The 9,813-nt window shown below is 51.4% G+C and overlaps 1 pseudogene; it reads right to left on the minus strand.

Moving 5' to 3' along the window:
• Positions 1-7,537: 7,537 nt before the first annotated feature.
• Positions 7,538-9,583, minus strand: LOC125121457 (proteasome subunit alpha type-1-like; annotated as a pseudogene).
• Positions 9,584-9,813: the final 230 nt, after the last annotated feature.

Here is a 9,813-nt window from a genome sequence, read left to right on the forward strand (position 1 = left end):
TTCTCCTCCTTTTTGCTTCGGATGACTTGCCAAATAGAAAGGGTCAAAGCTAACTTTACCTCTTATCTAGCGTCAAATGAAGACCCTCTCGCCCTCCACCCTCTCACTAGGAGCCGTGAACACCCTGCAGACCAGGGCTGTTTCTGCAGGAGGCAGGGCTTGGCTGGGAGGCCACTGGGCAGTGAGGGTCTTGGGCGCGAACCAGGCCCATGGGCATCACCAGAGGCCATGAAGGCGACATGGCCGAAGAGCTTTTCTAACCACACAGGACCTTCCTGTGCACTCGGCTCAACACGAGGGGATGTCACCAGCTGGGTGGGCTGTGTCACCTCTGTGTGACAGAATTTCACGGTCAGATCTGAAGAGCTGGCCTCCAGTCCTTAATGCTTCACAAAGAATTCCCACAAGTCACAGAAGAAAGGACATGCGTCAGTTTTTATTTTTTATTTATTTTATATTTTTGCTTTTTAGGGCTGCACCCGTGCCACATGAAGGTTCCCAGGCCAGGGGTCGAATCAGAGCTAGAGCTGCTGGCCTACGCCACAGCCACACCAGATCTGAGCCCCGTCTGTGACCTACATACACCACAGCTCATGGCCACGCTGGATCCCCAACCCAATGAGCCTGCAACCTCATGGTTCCTAGTGGGATTCGTTTCCGCTGCGCTGCAACGGGAGCTCTGAGTCAGCTTTTAGTGAAGTAACCAGAAGGCAGCCCGACCGGATGTGTGTCAGGTTGGTACCAAACAGGAGGAGGTCGCAAATATCTTCCAGAAGGGCAAACGCGGGCCCTGGTGAGCGGCCCAGGGTCCCATCTCCGCACATGAGCTGCAGGCACCGTGTTTAGGGTCCCTCTTCTGGCCAAAGGTCTCAGTCATGGTCTGACAAGGTCATGGTCCATGTGGCTGAGCCGGCAGCACAGGAGGGCGAAGCACCCACTGGGCACAGAGCCAGCCCAATGCTAAAGACCCACTAGGATGCACAGCCCCCTGCCTGCTACCAGCTGAAGCTCCACCACCACAGACAAAACAAGAACCCACCACACACCACATGCACTTTTCCTTTTGTGAAAAAAAAATTGGGGGGGCTGAGCTCAAGGCATACTGAGTTCCCGGGCTGGGGATCGAGCCCGTGCCACAGCAACCTGAGCTGCTGCCGTAACGGTGCCAGATTTTCAACCCTCTGCACCACAAGGGAACTCACGTAAAATTTTCTTTATTGGAATAGTCAGGAAATACTCCTGCCCACTTATTTTTCTTTCTAAGTTGCAGCAGGTGCCTGAAGAACTTGAAATTTTAAACAAAAAGTTCAAAGGGTGGGAAAAAATGAACATGACCAATCACCTGGGTGCTGAAACCTGAAAAAAAAATCAGATTAAATCCAAGTAATCAGAACTTTAAAACACACACTTTATCTGAGACGTAAACAGCGTCACTCCCATCACAGGCATGCCTGCTGCAGACACACAGCACAGCGCAGGCAGATGGCTTCCTAAAATCCAGCACCCCCAGCAGGGGCCCCTCCTGAGGGTCTCAGAATGACTTTGCTGGTGCAGGCCATACCGGATGCTCTACGAGTTCACGGAAGCAGAAAGGGGGCTCCAGCCTGGGGACCGAGGGGTGTGAGAGGCAGGAGGACCCGACACTACAGCCTCAAGGATGGGGCTGGGGTGCTCGGGGAGGGCCCTCTGCAGCCCTTGTCCCCCTCCCCTGGCCCTGCCTTCAGAGCTGGCACTAGAGGCTCCACAAAGGCTTGACTGCCACTCTCTCATCAAAGCACCCCTCTGAGCACAGGCCACGCAGTCCCTGCTGGGCTTATGGTAACGACATGACTTGTGTTATAATTTAGTTTCATTTATCTTAGGTTGAAAGCTGTGCTAACATGGATGGAACTTGCGACTCTCGTACTGAGTGAGTCAGAAAGAGAAAGACAAGTACCATATGACATCACTTCTGGCTGGCATCTAATATACGGCACAAACGCACCTGTCTAAAGAAAAGAAACAAACTCGTGGACATGGAGAGCAGACATGTGCTTGCCAAGGGTGGGGGGGACGGGAGGCACTGGGAGTTGGGGTTGGTAAATGCAGACTATTGCTTTTGGAGCGCATAGCAATGAGGTCCTGCTGTGCAGCCCAGGGAACCAGATCCAATCACTTGCGATGAAACATGATGGGGGAGCATGTGAATTAAAGCGTAATGTTGGTATAACTGGGCCGCTTTACTGTACAGCAGAAACTGACAGAACACTGCTAATCAACCATGATAAAAAGTTTAAAAAGCTGTGTTAAGAAGGAGCTGAAAACCTAAGGAATCTAATGCATGGGTGCGCGACTTTAAGTAATGTTAGAAGAAAAACAAATTGACACAGGAATCACTTTTCTCCTTTGCAGAGTTCCCCTGTGGCACAGTGGGCTGAGGGTCACCAGCACAGGCTGGAGCTGCAGCCAGCTTTCCATCTCTGGTCTGGGAACTTCCACATGCGGCGGTACAGCCAAAAAAAAAAAAAAAAAGGTGTTCATTCGACTTACATTTGAGGATGGCAACACCGGGGCCAAAAAGGAGGAGGCGGCCAAGCAGAGCCAGGACTGGGCCCCCTGCTGCTGCCACGGTAACCTCGCCAGACACGGCCGGCAGCCTCTCAGGCCGGTGTTAGGGCCCAGGGTCTTCCCAGGTCCAGAGCTCTGACAGGTCCAAGTGACAAAAGCAGTCAGTCATGTCTTCTCGTGAGTAACATCCATCACTCATATGTGGCACAAACCACAACCCTGTGCCACACATCGCACTCGTGACAGGAGAGACGGCAAATGGGGAGGACCGTCTGCCCTGCTGCGGGTTCCTCGAGGACCCGCCCTAAGGGCCACGGGGCAGAGCGCGCGCCTCCTCCCTCCCGGCTCCTGCATGCGTCTCGTTTCGTGAGGATGCCGGGCTAATTCCTAGGAGCAAAAACGGTAACCACAGCCAGTCATTTCCACTCACCAGTGGAAAACTCTAAACTCATGCCCACGTGACCTTTTTAACCAATTTAAAACATGGAATCAAAACCAACGGCTGCCCCCGGACACAATGCATATCCTACAAAGATTCTTGTCGGCGGGGCCACCACTGTGAGAATAACTTCTTGTGAAGCCGTGTTGTTTGTTTGTTTGTCTGCTTTTGACGGCCGCCCCAGAGGCATCTGGGTGTTCCCTGGCTAGGAGTCGAACTGGAGCTACAGCTGCCGCCTACACCCCAGCAACGCAGGGCCCGAGCAGCATCTGAGACCCACACTGCAGCTCAAAGCGATGCCGGATCCTTAACCCACTAGCATCCTCCTGAACACCAGTCTGGCTGTTTCCCTGCTCCACAACAGGAACTCCAATGCAGTCATGTTTTAGTGCCCAGGCTGGGTGGGCTCTGCCAGCTGCCCTCCGAGGCCCCTCACCAGGAGCAGAAGCCCTAGAGGCACCGCTGAGGGTCTTCCGCAGCTACAGCCAGGCCTGCTCTGCTGACCGGACACCACGGACCACTCACTCCTCCTGTGTGGCCCCTGGTGGCCTCAGTGTTCAATGTTGTCCTCATCTGCTGGGTCACAGGGGACAGCACTGACCCCTCTGCCCCACCCCTGCGGCTCTCCTCCCCCACCCCAACCTCCCTGCCTCCTGTACCCCCCCCGCCCCTCCTCCACCCATGGCTCCCCTCAGCCTCCCCCTTCTCCACAGTCTGCAGGTGCTGGAGGTGGGGGGGCAGGCACTGTTCCCACGTCTCTGCAAATGTTCCGACACCCCCCCCCCCCAGCCAGCTGTGGAAGCAATGGGGCACGTGCTCACGGAGTGTGCACACACTCTCTCGGGGGAGGTAAGAGGCCGCTCCCAAGGCCACCTGCGGGGCAGGTGGCAGAACAGGACCCACTCCAGGGTCTTCCTTCCGGCTCCTAAGCCGCACAGGTGGTGCCTCAGTAGCAACAACCCAGTTCCCACTGCTTGCAAGTCAAGTACCAAACTCCTCACCCACCCAGGCTAGAAAGCTGGGGCTACCCCAGGGCACCTCGCCACTGCCTCCGGCCCCCTTTCCAGTGGGCACTCAGAGCTTCAGACTCTTTAACTCCCTCCATGCCTCCTCTAAGGACACTGACCAACCCGAGGAAGGGGTCCAGCGCCAGGACTTGCCCCATGGCTCCGGGACCGAGGAGACAGCAGCAAAGCCTCGTCCAGCACAGACATGTGGTCACCTTGTTAATGCCTCACTCGTCAACAAGAGCGGGCGCTCAGGAGCAGGCCACTTAGCGTTTGAGGAAAGAAAAAAAAAAAAAACTAGACTAAAAACAGAGATCAAAACAAACACATAGAAAAAGAACCTTGAAACTGTCTATAAAGGAAGAAGAAAAAAATAAAACAAACTACAGGTGTAATTAATGTCAGATACGACAGAAAATGCACAATTGTGACACAGGAGGATGCCACACAAATGAGAAAAAAGCCGCAGAGATCTCAGAATTTAAGTACAGAAAAATTCAAGGATTAATAGAAAGGATGGAAGATAGAGTGGAGGAAATTTCCCACAGAGTAGAGTCAAAAGACAAAAAGGTATCAGGAGAGAAAACAGAAATCCGTGTCCAAGCTCTGAGATTGAGAGCAGGGGAAATGCAGGAAGAAATCGTCCCAGAAATCATTCGAGAAAGTTTTCCCATCTGAACGACGGGCCCCAGCTTCCTGGCGCCCTCTGCTGTGCAGGGGCTGCGCTGGGGGCTGGCTGGCGCCCCCACTGGCTCTCTCAGCAGGGGGCTCCCTCGGAAGCTCCTGCTGGTGGGTGGTCCCATGGGCGCCTACAACTGGGGTGGGGGCTGGACCTCCCAGCTCTGGGCCCGTCAGGACAGCCACACCTAAGGCCGTTCCTGCACCTCTTCCTTAGGGAGAGAAGGGAAGCCCCACTTTCCCCATCACAGGCCAGAGGCAGACCTACGACGCCTGCAGAAGGCGTGGAGTTAATTCAGCAGGGGCCGTTACATTACACTGCACTAGCTCTTAGGCCTCAGAAGCCCAACTCTGCAAAGCAGAACTGTAACCCAAGAGCCTCAACACTCAGAAACCAAAACCTAGGGACAGTCCATCACAAACAGTCAAGGCGACCGGAGTGACGGCCTCCTCACGCAGCTCTTGTCTCTGAAGCCTCCTAACAGATTCTGCTTTGGTGCCGCACAGTCTGAATTGACTTCTTCCTCAAATAAAGTCTTGAAAATTTCATATGTGTTAGTCTGTCTTTTAACAACGTGAACGAGAATTAAATCAGCAAAGACATGGGAAGTTGAAACAGATACGGCAAAACCTTGACAAGAATCTGGAACATTCGTTCTGAAGCTGAAACTTCCGTTACTGCACGTTAACCAATGGGAAACCAAAGGCAGGTTAAGAGAGGGAGGGAGGGAGCTGCCCAGCGGAGGGCGGGCGCGGCGGGCGCAGGGGGCACTGGTTTCACTGCATCACCTAAGTCTTGGTGTTTCGTGTTCATTTTCATTTGCCTCAAGTATTTTCTAACTTCCCTTGTAATTTTTTCTTCTGGTAAATCAACTACAATAAAAAAATTTTAGGAAGTCAATGCTTACTAGTTAACTATTTTGAAACACTTAATTATTTCTGCTCCATTATAGTGCCTGGTACACAGAAGGCGTAACTTTTTTGACCCATCGGTTGTTTAGTAGTATTCTGTTTAATTTCCACATATTTGCGAAACTTCCAGTATACCTTCTGTTACTGATTTCTAACTGCATCCCAGGGTGATCGGAGAAGATCCTTTATGCGACACATGTTGTTTTAAAACCTCCCGAGACGTGTTCGTGGCCTGGCACGTGGCACATCCTGGAGAACGAGGGTGCAGGCGCTGCCGCCGGTGACTGCTCTGGACACGCCTGTTAGACCAGGGCCATTTCTCGTGTGAAAGACCGTCCTTGTCTTCTGAGCCTTCTGCCCATTTTCCAAGTGGGATAATGACGCCCCACTGTTTTGGCTGAACTCTTTCTCCCTTCAATTCTGTCAGTTTTTGTCTCACCTATCTCGAGGGTCTGTTACTTGGTGAGCAAATGTTTACAACTGTTACTTCTTCTTGCTGTGTTGAGACTTGCATCAACAGACACTGCCCTCTGCCTTGTATAACCCTTACCAAGTCTACTTTTAAAAGCATTTTATTAAAGTATGGTTGACTTGGTGTTCCTTCAACTTCTGCTGTACAGCAAAGTGATCCGGTCACACACGCACGTGTTTTTTCACCTTCCATCGGGTTCTTCTCCGAGAGACTGGACACAGTGCCCTGTGCTGGACAGCAGGACCCCCCTCGTCCAACCGTTCGAAATTAAACAGTCTGCATCTACCAACCCCAAACTCCCCGCCAGCCCCCTCGTCTCCCCCGTCCGCCCGGCAAACGCAAGTCTGCCCCCCATGTCCACGATCTGTCTCTGCTCCGGAGAGGTCGTTCGTGCCGTGTTTTCGGCTCCGCTTGTGTGTGGACATCACATGGTGTTGGTCTTTCTCTTTCTGAGTTACTTGTATGAGGGTCTCCGGTTCCACCCATGTTGCTACAAATGGCATTATTTTGTCTTTTTCATGGTGGAATAGTTTTCCACTGTGTATATGTACCACATCTTAATCCATTCATCTGCTGATGGACACTTAGGCTGCTTCTATGTGGCGGCTACAGTGAATACGGGTGCTTGCATCTTTTTCAATGAAAGTTTTGTCTGGATATGTGTCTAGGAGTGGGAATGCTGGATCATACGGTAATTCTACGTGTAGTTTTCTGAGGTACTTCCACACTTTTCCATAGTAGTAGTACCAATGTACATTCCCGCCGTTAAAGTCCATTTTGTCTGATAGTCGAAAAACCACCTCAGCTGCCTTTTGGCTACTATGTGTATGAAGTATCTTTTCCCATCCTATCCTTTTCAACCAATTTGTCTTTGGATCTAGGTGAATTTCTCAGAGAGCATATACCGTTTATCTGTCTTATCTGTTGGCCCAATCTCTGTCTTTTGATGGAGAGTTTAATTCATTTAAATTAAGATTGATGAGGAGGAACTTCTGATATTTTGCTCTTTGCTCTCTCTGTGCCGTGCAGCTTTTTGGGGTCTCTCATTTTCTTCATTCCTGCCTTCTTTGGTGTTTGGTTGATGTTTTTGCAATGGCATGTTTTGATTCTCACTTTCTTCTGTGTGTCTGTCTGTGGTGACCACAGGGACCACCCTGGGCATCCGCAAGTTAGAACATTCCAAGTGGAATCCATACCAACTTAACTCTGACGGCCTAACCTGCTCCTACGCCGCTTCATACCCCTTTCTGCTACCTTTATCGCAAATTACACCTTTAATTTTATTTTATTTTGTCTCCTAGGGCCGCACCCGCAGCATATGGAGGTTCCCAGGCTAGGGGTCCAATCGGAGCTGTAGCCACCAGCCTCCGCCACAGCCACGCCAGAGCCAGATCCGAGCCGCGTCTGCGACCTACACCACAGCTCACGGCAACGCCGGATCCTGAACCCACTGAGTGAGGCCAGGGATCGAACCTGCAACCTCATGGTTCCTAGTCGGATTCATTAACCACTGAGCCACGACAGGAACTCCCATAAATTACATCTTTATACACTATGCTCAGATTAATAACTGAATTTCCATTTTGTCTCTCAAATCAAATAGAAATCTGCCTGCTCATACCTGCCTTTGAACCACTCTAGAGATTTTTTCATTTCAGTTTCTGTACTTCTCTGATCCAGAATCTTTTTTTTTCCCCTAAATCTTACCTCCCTAGATCACTTGATAGTCTCATTTTGCTCATTGTTCCTTGATTTTGTCCATGTCTTCTTTTAGTCCTTTGAGCATCTCTAAGACAGTTTCCTTAGAGTTTTATCTTGTAACTATGACATCTGGGCTCCCTCGGGGAGAGTTTCTTTTATTTTGTTCCTTTGAATGGGCCATGCCTTCCTATTTCTCTGTATTCCTTGTGATTTTTTTTGTTGAAAGCTGGCCATTTAAACCTTACACTGTTTTAATTCCGGAAATCAGATGCTGCCCGGCTTCTATGACTGCGGTTGGTTGTTGCTGCCTCTGTGCTGACCGGCCTGAAGGGAACACGTAAGTAAGGTCTTTGCTCGTCTCTTCTGAGCCTGCGCCCTTCCCTGGCCAAGGGCGCTGGCTTCCTAAACTCCTGTGTATGTACTTGCTTCTGTTTTTGTTTGCTTTGTTTTGTTTTTCTGGCAGGTAAAACAATTTTATTTCACAGTTGTCTTTAAAACCACAAAGACAGTATGTTCTTCATACAAAAACATTAGTACAGACAACTATACTTTCCAGAAAACGATTATACAGACCCTCTTAAAGAAAAACGCAACCCATTATATGGCCTTGGTGGAGTTGCTTGGGAAAAACTCACATCTGGACCAATCCCTAGCACGCACCCTGACCCCATATTCCACGTCTTTCGGTTCAACGTTCAGACCCTCGTCATCAGCACTGTGTTCTTGCTTCTTACACGCTTGCTAAGACACACGTCCACTGGTTCATCACGTAATGGTCCACTGGTTCATCAGCTTTTTCTGCAGGCTCACCAGCAGGCTGAGCAGGCCGTGCCTTTCTCTGTGGTCTCTCCTCAAGACCTGCCAGGAGTGGAGACTCATCATCACCACCATAACTCGTCAACTCTAAGTCTTTCCCAACAATTCCAATGGAAAAGCTCCTTGCAGTTAGGTCCTCTTCTGCAGGCAGGGTCTCCCTAAGGCACCCAGGCCGTGCTTAACCAGTTCATTCAAAGCGCGTTCCATAACCGTCAACATACGCCTCTCCGAGTAAGCACAAACTGATTGAGAACAAGCTCCAATGGACACAGCTCTGCGGCTGACATAGTCAGCAAATGGACACGTTTGAAAGTGCGAGGGCCCACATCATCATCACCAGCAGTCAGCAGCGCAGCACCACACGGTCGCCGGCCACATCGCCGCACTGGTGTCGGGGTTTTGCTTCCAATCAGAGGCGCAAGACGCGACACAGCCGAGGTCTGCCAAACACAAACCTGGAATCCAGACACTCCTGACGCGTACAATCACCTAACAGTCCAGCACCAGCAGCACGTCCCGCAGCTGAGGCGTCGACACGGTTATCGACATGGAGACCTCGTTCCTGATGAGCTGCAAGTGCTGACTGCGCCCTTCAATGCCACCAGCACTGCATGGGTTTTTGACGTCATAGCAGCTGCGGCTGAACCTTGTTTGACAGCTTCCACCGCACGTTCAACTTGAATGTGGCCCTGAGGGCTCCAAACAGTGACATCATTGTCACACTGGTTGCGAAACACGGTTCCAGCCAGAGCCTGAGCACGGCCTCTGGTAAACCTGGGAATCAAGGCGCCAGTACTTGCTTTTGAATGTCTTAATCCTGAAGTGTCTGGCTTCCAAAGGAGCAAAAAGGGGGGAAAACCCCTCCACAGGTGCTGCTCCTTTCAATGCTGTGGAAGCCACTTCAACAAGTTGGGGGCTGAAACAGTGATGGCCCGTGCCTGCTCCTCTGCGATCAGGAGCAACCCCCACTGCACAGGAGCCCGACCTGTGGCCAAGGACCTCACTGCCCATCCCGGCCCTAGTAAGCTGCATCAGCAACGTGGGCACGGCTGACTGCCAAGAGGAAGGAGGATGGGCAGCCAAAAGGGGTGGAAATTAACCACAACGAACCAGGCAAGCCTTCCCCTGGAAGCTGCAAGCCTTCAAACAGGCTCCAGAGTTCCGAAATCGCTCCTTCAGAGGTCTCTGCCAGCACAACCGCTGTCCAGGCAGAGACGGGTCCCCGGAGACGCCTACTCCAC

This window comes from Phacochoerus africanus, chromosome 2, assembly GCF_016906955.1.
Source record: "Phacochoerus africanus isolate WHEZ1 chromosome 2, ROS_Pafr_v1, whole genome shotgun sequence".
NCBI classification, from domain to species: domain Eukaryota; kingdom Metazoa; phylum Chordata; class Mammalia; order Artiodactyla; family Suidae; genus Phacochoerus; species Phacochoerus africanus.